The 13024-nt window shown below is 40.7% G+C and overlaps 1 long non-coding RNA gene across 2 annotated transcripts; it reads right to left on the bottom strand.

Annotated features, from left to right (window-relative positions):
• Nucleotides 1–552: 552 nt before the first annotated feature.
• LOC111023767 (uncharacterized) lies at nt 553–7063 on the bottom strand. Of its 2 annotated transcripts, XR_015790303.1 has the most exons (5): nt 6285–7063; nt 6146–6186; nt 2021–5678; nt 1895–1933; nt 553–869 (listed from the first exon to the last, which is right to left on the bottom strand). It is a non-coding gene; the product is annotated as an uncharacterized LOC111023767 (long non-coding RNA). The 2 variants fall into 2 exon arrangements; XR_015790302.1 differs by lacking the exon at nt 6146–6186 and having other exon boundaries at nt 2021–4360; nt 6285–7061.
• Nucleotides 7064–13024: the final 5961 nt, after the last annotated feature.

The following is a 13024-nucleotide window of genomic DNA, read 5'->3' as shown; positions in this document are numbered from 1 at the left end:
GTTAAGAATAGTCTTCTAAGTGAGTTAGAAGACGACTTTTTACCACCATGTGAATCCTATCTTGAAGGCAAGATGACTAAAAGACCTTTTATTGGAAAAGGTTATAGAGCCAAAAAGTACTTAGTTTTTATACATTCAGACCTTTGTGGTCCGATGAATGTTAAAGCTCGAGGAGGGTATGAATGCTTCATCTCTTTTATAGATGATTATTCAAGGTATGGTTATTTATACCTATACCTAATAAAACATAAGTCTGAAGCTCTTGAAAAGTTCATGGAGTATAAGACTGAAGTTGAAAATCAATTAGGTAACACCATTAATTTACTTCGATCCGATTTGGGTGGAGAGTATATGGACTTGACATTCCAAGACTATATGATAGAACATGGAATCACGTCTCAACTTTCAGCCCCTAGTACACCTCATGTAACGACCCAGAATTTCCCACACACTTCTAGGTCACGTTAACTACCCAACTGTTTAAGCTTAACCCCAAACACGAGATGTCAACTCCCTGTGCAATAATTGTATAAAATAAAGCTTCACCTCTCATCAATTTAACAATGAATCAATTCTATAGAATATCAATCAACATCATCCGTGGACAACCTCACGAGGCAAAATTATTATTCCAACAAGGCAAAACTCAATGAATGGAAGAAAACTAAAATAAACACTTATCTTGAAATAAAATAAACAACAAGTGGGAACCTCCCAATTATTCAGATAAGATCAAATAGTTTATCGACCAAAACATAGGGTCTTAACCATCTAAACCTTAAGCTAAGCAAAAGTAACTACGCAGCTTATGGTCCTCGCTCGTCATGTCTCTTCCGTCTCATCACCATGGTCGCCAACAAATTCTTCACCTGAAACAATAATTGCAGAGGGGGGGTGAGTATATAAATATACTTCGTAAGTAGCCCTCACCAACACTCGCACACATCATGCTCAACAAAATCATGAAAACATTCATAGTCATGCTCTTCATCACATTATGCAATCAAACATAGGCACACTCTATAAAATTCGGCGACAACCACAACCATGAACAAATTAACTACCAACCTCGAGTCTCCCTAACATCTCAAATACCTCTACGCTTATCACAGCTATCCTAGCCCTCCACAGTTAACTCCTTCGAGTAGAGTCGGCCCCTGACCATTTTTACCTAGAGTCCCGACACTACCGCATCGGCCCTCAACCATTTTTACCCAAGGCCCCGATGAATTCACCATCTATCGACCCTCGACCATTTTTACCCAAGGCCCCAATAGTTTTCCTTTCAAAAGGCTCCTCGCACCGACCCTCGACCATTTCTACCCGAGGCCTCGATACTCCATTAGTGACGTATCAGCCCCCGTCCATTTATACCCGAGGCCCTGACACTCACCCATTCATTTTCCCCAAAAATCCAACGTTCCCTATCATGACCAACTCCACGTCAACCCTAGCCTGCGAATAGGGTCCGAAAATATGTTTCTATTACACCCACATCTTATAAGAAAATAATATGACTCAGACCAGCACGCTCGCAACATAAAGAACATTTATATATGCTCAACCAGCACGCTCATATCATAAATGAACATGTATATAAACTATACAAGCACGCCCACATCATAAGAAAAACATAATCACAATGACTCTAATTTAACGAGCACCCTTTGTAAACACACATCATCACATAACCATTCTAAGCAGTTTAACAAGGCAAAATTTCCACTATTATCACCAACGAATATTCAACACTACATCAAGTATACAGATTTCCACAACCGGGGAGCTACCTAACACAACAGCGTATCAAAAATAATATCAAACATCACAAAAACAGCACATTAGAAGCCATCTGACACACATTAACACACGCACACGCCCCTTGTCTACTTACACAATGGCCCTGACGCTACCAAGCTCGCCGAAGGATTCCCTAAATCAAAGGCAACCAAGCTTGAGTTAGAAACTAACTAAAAAAACACTTAAATACATTTGAAACCGAGATTAGGTGAGTCGTTACCTATAACTCACACTAAAACTACTTGGGTTAGGAGTTGGTAGACAACCGAGGAGGTTTGGGCTCTTAAAATCGAGTTCGAAAGGCCTTACGCTGGCTTGTTCGATGTCGAAAAGCGATGGGTAACGCTAGTTTGGGTCCGGAAAGAGGTGGGTCAGTGCCGAAACAACGTTGAAGGGGTGGGTATCACTTGTCGAGCTTAAAACAACGATGGGTAAGCGTCGAATGTCACCGAAACCCGTTGTTTCTGAATCACCGAAAGAAAACAGCAGGTGTTTGTGAAACTATGTGTCGAGGTGCGCCACTGTTGGGTTGCTGATGGAACGTCGCGACTACTGAGGGAGGAACACCGGATCTGAAATCGGATCAAGGTGTTCGGCGAAGACGCGCCACCGCGAAGGCTAGATCACTAGAACGCTGCAAAACGCCGCTCAGAGGGAGGGGTGGCGCCAGATATGGAGAACGCCGTTTGCTGATAACATCGTCGCAGAGAATGCCCAACTCGCTGCTGCCAATGATTCGGGTCGCGGGTGTTCTGTCGTGCGGCCGAACATGGATGGGGAGACGCCAAGGAAGATCGTGGCTGCTGCAGGTCGTTGTGCCGCAGCTGCTGTCGAGAAATCGCACCGCCGCGAAGGAACATCGTCGTACGTAGGGGAGGGTCGTCGGCTGGAGGAACGTCACCGGAAGAGGAGAAGAGAAGAAGAGGGTGGGGTGGGTGGCGGCTAGGGCAAAGGGAAGGAGAAGAACAAGATGAAGCCCTCTTTTTGATTTGTTTTCTTTTCTTTCTTTTTTTCTTTTTTATTTTTTTTCTTTTCCTTTGTTTTAAAATCCAAACCAACCCAAAAAGCTTAACATAATCAAGTCCAAGAGCAAAAGAAACTCATCCCAACTTAAGATAAAGCCAACCACACGGAGCCCGATATATATAATTTAATTAAAGTTTAATTTAAAAAATTAAATGAAAATCTTCTGATTCGAGACTAACTGTAACGCCCCAGGAATTTCACCATTTTCAAATAGGGACCGTTACTAAGCCTACCTAAAATTTTCGCATAAACAAGAGAATTTTCTTCACAACAACACTAAGCAATAAAACTACACGCTTCTGCTGCGCTACCCTGATTTCCAACACTCACGAGAGCTTGAACAATTAGAACAACAACACCAATGTTTTGAGAGAAACTCACATCCTATATAGATAAACCATTTAATACCGACTTCACATTAACCAAACTCTTCAAGGAAACCTTACTAACTATAAACCATCCACTAAATGAATATTAACATCTCGAATGACAATGAAGCAAAAGCTAATTCAAGTACGATCAACTTAAACAAATGTATTCATAAATATCCTAAGTAGATTACAATCCCGTAGTTCAAGAAGCTAACAAAATTAATGCTCTAAAAGAATAATGAATCGGCAACCTTACAACATCATTTAGACAATACAACTAAACAAAACTAGCCACTACCAACTCGACTACAACATTAATTGGCCACAACTATCCTAACTAAAAGAAATTAATTGCACACAACATAGCTAATGGTCTTTCCGATCAAGCCTCCTCCTCGCCATCACCATCCCAAGAGCTAGCTCGATACCTGCAAACTGGAGGGGAAAAAGAGGGATGAGTACAACCACAGTACTCAGTAAGCAGCCCTTATTTGAAGGGTCACGCACAAACAACATACTTATCAAGGAACAACGTGTAACGCCCCAGGAATTTCACCATTACCAAAGAGGGACCGTTACTAAGCCTACCTAAAATTTTCATAAAAACAAGAGAATTTTCTTCACAACTATACTAAGCAATAGAACTACCACGCTTCCATTGCGCTACTCTGATTTTCAACATTCACGAGAGCTTGAACAATTAGAACAACAACACTAAAGTTTTAAGAGAAACTCAAATCCTATACAGATAAAGCATTTAATACCGACTTCACGTTAGCCAAACTCTTCAAGGAAACCTTTACAAACTATAAACCATCCACTAAATGAGTTTTAACATCTCGAATGGCAATGAAGCGAAAACTAATTCAAGTACGAACAACTTAAACGAATGTATTCATAAATATCCTAAGTCGATTACATTCCCGCAGTTCAAGAGGCTAACAAAATTAATGCTCTAAAAGAATAATGAATCGGCAACCTTACAACATCCTTTAGACAATAAAACTAAACAAAACCAGCCACTACCAACTCAACTACAACATTAAATGGCCACAACTATCCTAACTAAAAGAAATTAATTGCACACATCACAGCTAATGGTCTTTCCGATCAAGCCTCCTCCTCGCCATCACCATCCCAAGAGCTAGCTCAATACCTGCAAACTGGAGGGGAAAAGAGGGATGAGTACAATCACAGTACTCAGTAAGCAGCCCTTATCTGAAGGGTCAAGCACAAACAGCATACTTATCAAGGAACAACGTGTCATGCTTATTAAAGAATCAACACACACACATCATGCTCAACCAAATTATGAAACATTCATTGTCATGCTTTTCATCACATTATGCGTTCAAACATAGACACATTCTATAAAATTCGGTGACAACCACAACCAGGAACACATTAACTACCAGTACTCACCTCTAGCCTCCCTAACATCTAAAGTACCTCTACGCTTATCACAGCTACTCTAGCCTTCCACAGTTAAATCCTTCGAGCAGAGTCGGCCCCTGACCATTTATACCCAGAGCCCCGACCCTGCAGCATCGGCCCTCGACCATTTATACCCGAGGCCCCGATGACTTCACCGTCTATTGGCACTTGACCATTTGTACTCAAGGCCCCAATAGTTCTCCTTTCGAAAGACTCCTTGCATCGACCCCCGACCATTTATACCCGAGGCCTCGATACCCAATTAGTGACGTATCAGCCCTCGACCATTTATACCCGAGGCCCTGACACTCACCCATTCACTTCATAACTTTCATAACTCCACATAACATTTCTAGCCTCCAACCAAGATTTCAGTACTACTTCCCTAATAACAGCAACCACCACAACGCCCATCACGACACAACCACTAGTATGATTTCAATGCATCACAGATCTCAAAAACACAAAGTTTGACAGCAACCAACCTGATCACAACATAGAGCACACAAAAGCTTCAACAAATAACCCTATGGCATGCTTCACATAACATACTTTTCACATAGCGGTTCAGAAAACTTTTAAGAACACGCCCAACACAATTCATCCAAACATTTAATATCCAACATTCGAAGAAATCATCCAACATCAGTATTCAATAAGCATTGCTAGACATAAATAAACACATCAGACACGCCAAACATCTTATGCAAGAATTCAGACAACAACATCTCCACAATAAGTCCACTTTAACGAGCATTCCCTGCAACATACATCATTCCACATCAGATCTCAACAGCTCAACAATACAAAATTTCCACTATTATCACCGACGGACATGCAACACTACTCAGGCACATAAACCAACATAAACAAGAGTTACACTGCACAATAACGTATCGAAATCAATATTAAACATCATAAAACAGCACAACGGCAACCAAATAATAAACATCAACGCACGCACCCGCCCCTCGTCTACTTACTTTTCATTACTCGATAGGCCACCAATTCCAATCTTTCCAATGTATCGACAAGCCATTCACACATCTAATCAAAACACAATTATCCAACATGCTCTTCATCATACAAAACAAGAAAATAATCCCGTAGCTTCCAACTAAGCAAACATAAACTAAATAACATAAAACTATCACGTGCATTTTCAATCCCAAGACATGCTTTCAAACATCAAAGCTTAATCACTTCCAACCATACCGAGTAGCAACTTTTAAGGCACATCCAATAATCATGACACAAGATATTTTCCTAATATGTAAAAGGAAAGGAACAAAAGAAACAACAAGGATGCAACCCTACAATAACAACTAGAAGTCCTCAAATGATGCCCAACAAACTCTAAATACATGAGATATTCAAGTATAGCAAAGTTAAGCACGAAACCATCTCAATAACACCTATTAACTTACATATTAATAAATAATAAACACACCGAAAGCACCACACAATTCATACATATTCAATCAACAAACATCCCCCAAGCAAGAACTACTTACTCAATGTCCTAACGCGTCACTAACACGTTAATAATCGACACCTAAACAAAAGATATCAATCTTTGGGTTAGACTCCTACTGAAAAACACTTAACTTGCATCAAAACTAAGTTTAGGTGATCTGTTACCTACTAACTCACCCTAAAACCTCTTGGGTTAGGAGTGGGTCGACGCCGAGGATGTTCAGGCGCCCAAAACCAAGCTCCAATTGCCTTGTGCTGGCTAGCCCGATGAAGAAAACGATGGGAACTCCGATTTGAGTCCGGAAAGGAATGGGTCAACTCCGAATGTCGCCGGAACAAAATAACACCACGAAACTTGCTGGACTTCACTAATCTAGGATGTTTAAAGTCGTCGGAGGGATCGCGTCGCCGGTCACGGAGATCAGCGCCGGAGAGAGCCGGAAATATGGTTGTTTGGCCGCTACAAGTGTCGGTTCTGCTCGAATCTCACCATCGTAGCCCTGCTGAAACGTCGAGGTCCGATGTCGCTGTCGTAGGACACCGGATCTGAAGTTGAATCGGGCAATTCGGCGAAGACATGCCACTGCGAAAACAGTTTGCGCCGCTTTGGTGAGGTCGCCGTCGTGAATGAAGCACGGTGGAGAAGGGAAGCCGCCGTCGAGATCACCGGAGCTAACAAGAAAAACACGAAGCCAAGCCGCCGCACCATTCGACGATGGAGAGCCGTGAGTGTCGCAAGGGGGTCGTCGAAAAATTCCAATCGCCGCCACGGTTGGTTCAAACATGTCGAATCTACTGCTGCTATGCAAGTGGTGGTGTTGCTCTCTTGGATCGTCGCCGGAAGGTGGCCGGAGGAGAAGGAATTCCGGGGGGGGGGGGATGGCGGCTACAAGAGAATGGAATGGAAAAGAAGAGACCTAGGGTTACTTTTGGGTTATTTCCTTGTTTTCTTTTATTTGTTTTATTTTATCAACATTTTTTTTTTCACTTATTTAGTTTTGAAAAATTAGAAAGCCCAGTAACACAATAAAAGAAGGCCCAAAATTAAACTTTAGTAACCTAACTAAAACTCACAACAACCCGACAAAATAATTAATTTAATCTCTGCAATCCAAATGTTAAATAAAAAAAGAAAATAAATTAATTTAAATTTCCAAAAACCTTGGATTTAAGATTTAATTAAGAATCAAATCAAAAGTTCGAAAACTTAATTTATCTTAATCCAACCAAATTAAATTTAAATCTAATTTACCCAAAGTTAGAACTCCAAATAAAATGAAAATCAAGTAATTAAATTATGAGCTTAGGGGAAAATCCAAACGGACAAATTAAGTCTTAAATTAAATTAGCCAGAGAACGCGGGGCGTTACACAACGTGTCATGCTTATTAAAGAATCAACACACACACATCATGCTCAACCAAATCATGAAACATTCACAGTCATGCCTTTCATCACATTATGCATTCAAACATAGACACATTCTATAAACTTCGGTGACGACCACAACCAGTAACACATTAACTACCAACCTCTAGTCTCCCTAACATCTCAAGTACCTCTACGCTTATCACAGCTTCTCTAGCCTTCCACAGTTAACTCCTTCGAGCAGAGTCGGCCCCTGACCATTTATACCCAGAGCCCCGACCCTGCAGCATCGGCCCTCAACCGTTTATACCCGAGGCCTCAATGTCTTACAATCTATTGACCCTTGACCATTTATACCCAAGGCCCCAATAGTTCTCCTTTCGAAAGACTCCTCGCATCGACCCCCCACCATTTGTACCCGAGGCCCCGACGCTCATCTTTATCCAATATTGGCGTATCGACCCCGACCATTTATACCCGAGGCCTCGATACCCAATTAGTGACGTATCAGCCCTCGACCATTTATACCCGAGGCCCTGGCACTCACCCATTCACTTCATAACTTTCATAACTCCACATAACATTTCTAGCCTTCAACCAAGATTTCAGTACTACTTCCCTAATAAGAGCAACCACCACAACGCCCATCACACACAACCGCTAGTATGATTTCAATGCATCACAGATCTCAAAAACACAAAGTTTGACAGCAACCAACCTGATCACAACATAGAGCACACAAAAGCTTCAACAAATAACCCTATGACATGCTTCACATAACATACATTTCACATAGCGGTTCAGAAAACTTTTAAGAACACGCCCAACACAATTCATCCAAACGTTTAATATCCAACATTCGAAGAAATCATCCAACATCAGTATTCAATAAGCATTGCTAGACATAAATAAACACATCAGACACGCCAAACATCTTATGCAAAATTCAGACAACAACATCTCAACAATAAGTCCACTTTAACGAGCATTCCCTGCAACATACATCATTCCCCATCAGATCTCAGCAGCTCAACAATACAAAATTTCCACTATTATCACCGACGGACATGCAACACTCCTCAGGCACATAAACTAACATAAACAAGAGTTACATTTTCATTACTCGATAGGCCACCAATTCCAATCTTTCAAATGCATCGACAAGCCATTCACACATCTAATCAAAACACAATTATCCAACATGCTCTTCATCGTACAAAACAAGAAAATAATCTCGTAGCTTCCAACTAAGCAAACATAAACTAAATAACATAAAACTATCACGTGCATTTTCAATCCCAAGACATACTTTCAAACATCATCTCTTAATCACTTCCAACCATACCGAGCAGCAACTTTCAAGGCACATCCAATAATCATGACACAAGATATTTTCCTAATATGTAAAAGGAAAGGAACAAAAGAAACAACAAGGATGCAACCCAACAATAACAACTAGAAGTCCTCAAATGATGCCCAACAAACTCTAAATACATGAGATATTCAAGTATAGCAAAGTTAAGCACGAAACCATCTCAATAACACCTATTAACTTACCTATTAATAAATAATAAACACACCGAAAGCACCACACAATTCATGCATATTCAATCAACAAACATCCCCCAAGTAAGAACTACTTACAACAAAGTTCTAATGCGCTACCAAGTTCACCGAAGGATTCCTAAATCCAAAAGCAAACCAAACTTGATTAGAATTCATGTTAGAAACACATAGTTTGCATCGAAAGTGAGTTTAGATGATCTGTTACCTACTATCTCAGCATAAAACCTCTTGGGTAAGGAGTGGGTCGATGCCGAGGATGTCCGAGCTTTCAACTCCAAGTTTGAAGGACTTTGCGCTTGCTGTTTCGATGTCGAAAAGTGATGGGTAACGCTGGTTTGGCTTCGATTAAGGGTGGGTCAACGCCGAACCAACGCCGGAGGGGACGGGTAACGAAAAACGAGCTTCGAACAGGTGTGGGTAAACTTCAAACGGGCCGGAAAGCTACTGCTAGCGTCTGGGAGGGCTGGACGCACCAGATCAGGACTAATCGAGGAGTTGCGTCACCATTTCAACCGCTGAAGAACGTCAGGACGCCATGAACTGAGGCAAACATCGTCGAAACGCCATGACCCGCCGCTGCAGCACCGTCCAGTGCTCGGGCTGCCGCAAAACACCGGAGGGATTCGTGGGTAGCCGCCGAAATTGCCGTGGGCTGGTGTTGGGCATCGGGGTCGCTCTCTGTCGGGTCCGTCGGATCTGGGTCTCGCCGCCGCAGGGTCGCACTGCTGTCACGGGCTGCCGGAGAAGAAAGTTTGAAGGGGGGGGGGGTTGACGGCTCAGCAAGGAGAAAGGGAGAAGGAGATGATGGTGAGTTAGGGTTTTCTTTTGTTTATTTTATTTATTCTTTCCTTTGTTTTAAAACCTATAGCCCAATTCTCAAATCTTAAATGAGGCCCAAATAAAACTACAATGGTCCAAAACAAAAGCCCAATAATTATGCTTTAGAAATAAAATAAACCCCACAACAACCCGAAATAAAATCGTTAACTTAAACTCTAAAACCCAAGAATAATAATTCAAAGAAAAGTAGAATTTAGGAAAGAAAATCCTAAAACTCGTGAATTTAGAATTTAACTAAAAATCTCCTACACAGGTCGAGAACTTAAATTATCTTAATCCAAAGAAATTAAACTTAATTCTAATTTAGCCAAAAATTAGAATTTCAAAGTTAGAAAATCCAAGAATTAAAGTTTTCAACTTAGGGAAAAATCCAAAGACACTATTTATCTCTTAAAATAAACGAGTCAGAGAACGCGGGGCGTTACACTAACTAACCTGAGGGACTCGGGGCGTTACACGTCAACAAAACGGTGTATCAGAAATGAGAAACAGAACCTTGTTGGATATGGTTCAATCAATGATGAGCTATGCTCAGTTGCCTGACTCGTTTTAAGGTTACGCATTGGAGACTGTGATTACGCTTGTTTACATGCGTAAAAAGAAGGTTTTAGATGCTGTTTTTACTATGTTTTAACTTTGTTTCGGACTTTTTCTTGGTCGTTTGAGTTCCAATTCATGCAAAATTCATATATGATGGTTTGTGGTTGGCTTATATTGTATTTATGACATTTTAGGACCATTTAGGAGTGCAAATTAATCAAAAGAAGCAAAAAGACGGAAATATCTACATGGGAGGCGCCAGGCGCCTTGGAGGCTGCAGAAAAACTGGTTTTCTTCCAACTTTGCCCTTAATGAAACACGTCTTCCAATGCGTTTTGGTGGTTCCAACCGATGCATACGTGTAGAAGAAGTGTTCCACTATCAGTTTGAGCACGATTTAGTCAGTCAAAAGAGTTGGAAATGGGTGATTCACCATCGTTGTAGGACCTACCTAACCAATTCTGCACAGCTATAAATTCCAGCAGCTTCTCCACCAAATTCATCAAGCCTTGCTTCCTTCTCTTGATCATTTTTAGTGTTTCTTTGTTGCTTTCTAAGTACTTTTGAGTTGCTTTCATTAGTTGCTTTTAGTTTTTAAATCCCGAGCACTTTACATTCCTTTATTGAGCTTTGTTTTGTTTCCATTGTTACTTAGTTATTTTCTACCTATTCAAATTTATAAAAAATCCAGCACTTAGCTTATCTTTACTTTGCCTTTACTTTATTTTTAGTTAAGAGAATTGTGTTTTTGGAGGAAGGAGCACGTGACACTCCCCCTTGCTTGAAAGAGAAGGGCGAAGCTCTCAATCTCGAGCAAAACTCTCCGTTAGTTAACTTTTGTTTTTCACACATGCATTTCAATTTCAACCATTTTACTTGCTGTATTTTGTTCAATATGTCTTTCTAAATTCCCGTCTCTAGCCCGGTTATGGATAGTTAGCCTTTTATTTCTAAAAATGGGTTGCTAAGAAGTAGTGTTTTTGCTTTTCACTCATTGCTCAACATGTTTTCCCAAAAAGTTAGGATTTAGAGAAGACCACTGTAAGTCTTAACAAGTCAATACTGAAAAGGTTGCTTATTTGCATTGTTGAGTGGTTAAACTGAGAGAGGAGCGCCTTAGACATAAAGGTTCCGGTTAAGTAGCCTAGACATAGGACCTTAACCCGAGGTTGCGACTATTTCCATCCTAAAACTAAGATATCTCTCATAATAGACATATTAGGGAATGTCTTAGGACTTTGAACTTGCTTAGACATAAGTCAAGTGAAAAGCGCAGTCGTTGGTTCCTAAAGTAAAATGCATATCGTCCTTAGCGTATCCTTGATTATTTGTTGGCTAACTTGAAGTAATTCGGGCTAGGTTTTACTATTATAAGACCAAATCCCAAATCCAAAACCATTATTTGTGACCACTTCCCATTTTACAAGAATCACTCATTTCAACGTTCACTATTCATTAAAACTTTAGAGTTTGGAAATTATTTAGAAATCCTTGAGAATTAATACTTGGATACTCCATCCATTTTATATTACTCTGACAGGTGTGCGCTTGCATCCATAGAATTGTTACCACGCTTAGTGTGTGCGTTCAGCATAAGCTCAGTCAGACTGCAGTTTACATTTTGATCATAGTTCCTTCAAATAGTGTTTTTGAAACATCCTTTGAGCTATGGAAGGATTGTAAAGCTAGTTTACGTCACTTTCGTATTTGGGGGTGTCCATCACACATGCTCATGACTAACCCAAATAAATTGGAATCTCGTTCAAAAGTATGTTTATTCGTAGGTTACCCTAAAGAGACGAGAGGTGGTCTCTTCTTTGATCTACAAGAAAACAGAGTCTTTGTATTGACAAACGCCACTTTCTTAAAAGAAGACCATGTTCGAGACCATAAACCACACAGTAAGGTAGTGATAAACGACATTTCTGAAGAAGCTAGAAGCACGTCAACAAGAGTTATTGATCAAGCTGACACTTCAACAAAAGTTGTTGATGAAGCCAGTACATCACGTCAGTCACAACTACCTCAACAAGTGAGGGTGCCTCGACATAGTGGGAGGATTATATCACAACCTGACCGATACGTGGGTTTAACTGAAACCCAAGTTGTCATACCTGATGACGTCGTCGAGGATCCATTGACCTATAAACAAGCAATGGAAAATGTCGACAATGACAAATGGGTCAAAGCCATGGACTTGGAAATGGAGTCTATGTACTTCAATTCCGTATGCACTCTTGGGGTAAAACCCATAGGGTGCAAATGGATCTATAAGCGAAAGTGAGACGCTGAAGGAAAGGTATGGACCTATTTGGCGAGACTTGTGGCGAAAGGCTACACACAAAGGGAAGTGGTGGACTATAAATAAACTTTTTCCCCTGTAGCTATGCTTAAGTCCATAAAAATACTTTTGTCAATTGCCACATATTATGACTCTGAAATATGGCAAATGGGCGTCAAGACTGCCTTTCTGAATGGCAATCTTGGAGAAAGTATTTATATGTCTCAACCCAAAGGGTTCATAGCATAAGGTCAAGAGCAAAAGGTTTGTGTTGGGATTTCTCTACCTTTAAAAAGATTAGAGACTCGTGCAAGCGCACACGG

Source organism: Momordica charantia (assembly GCF_013281855.1).
Source record: "Momordica charantia cultivar OHB3-1 chromosome 1 unlocalized genomic scaffold, Mcharantia_2.0 BLBB01000001.1, whole genome shotgun sequence".
Classification (NCBI taxonomy): domain Eukaryota; kingdom Viridiplantae; phylum Streptophyta; class Magnoliopsida; order Cucurbitales; family Cucurbitaceae; genus Momordica; species Momordica charantia.
This window is presented reverse-complemented; position numbering and strand designations above follow the sequence as displayed.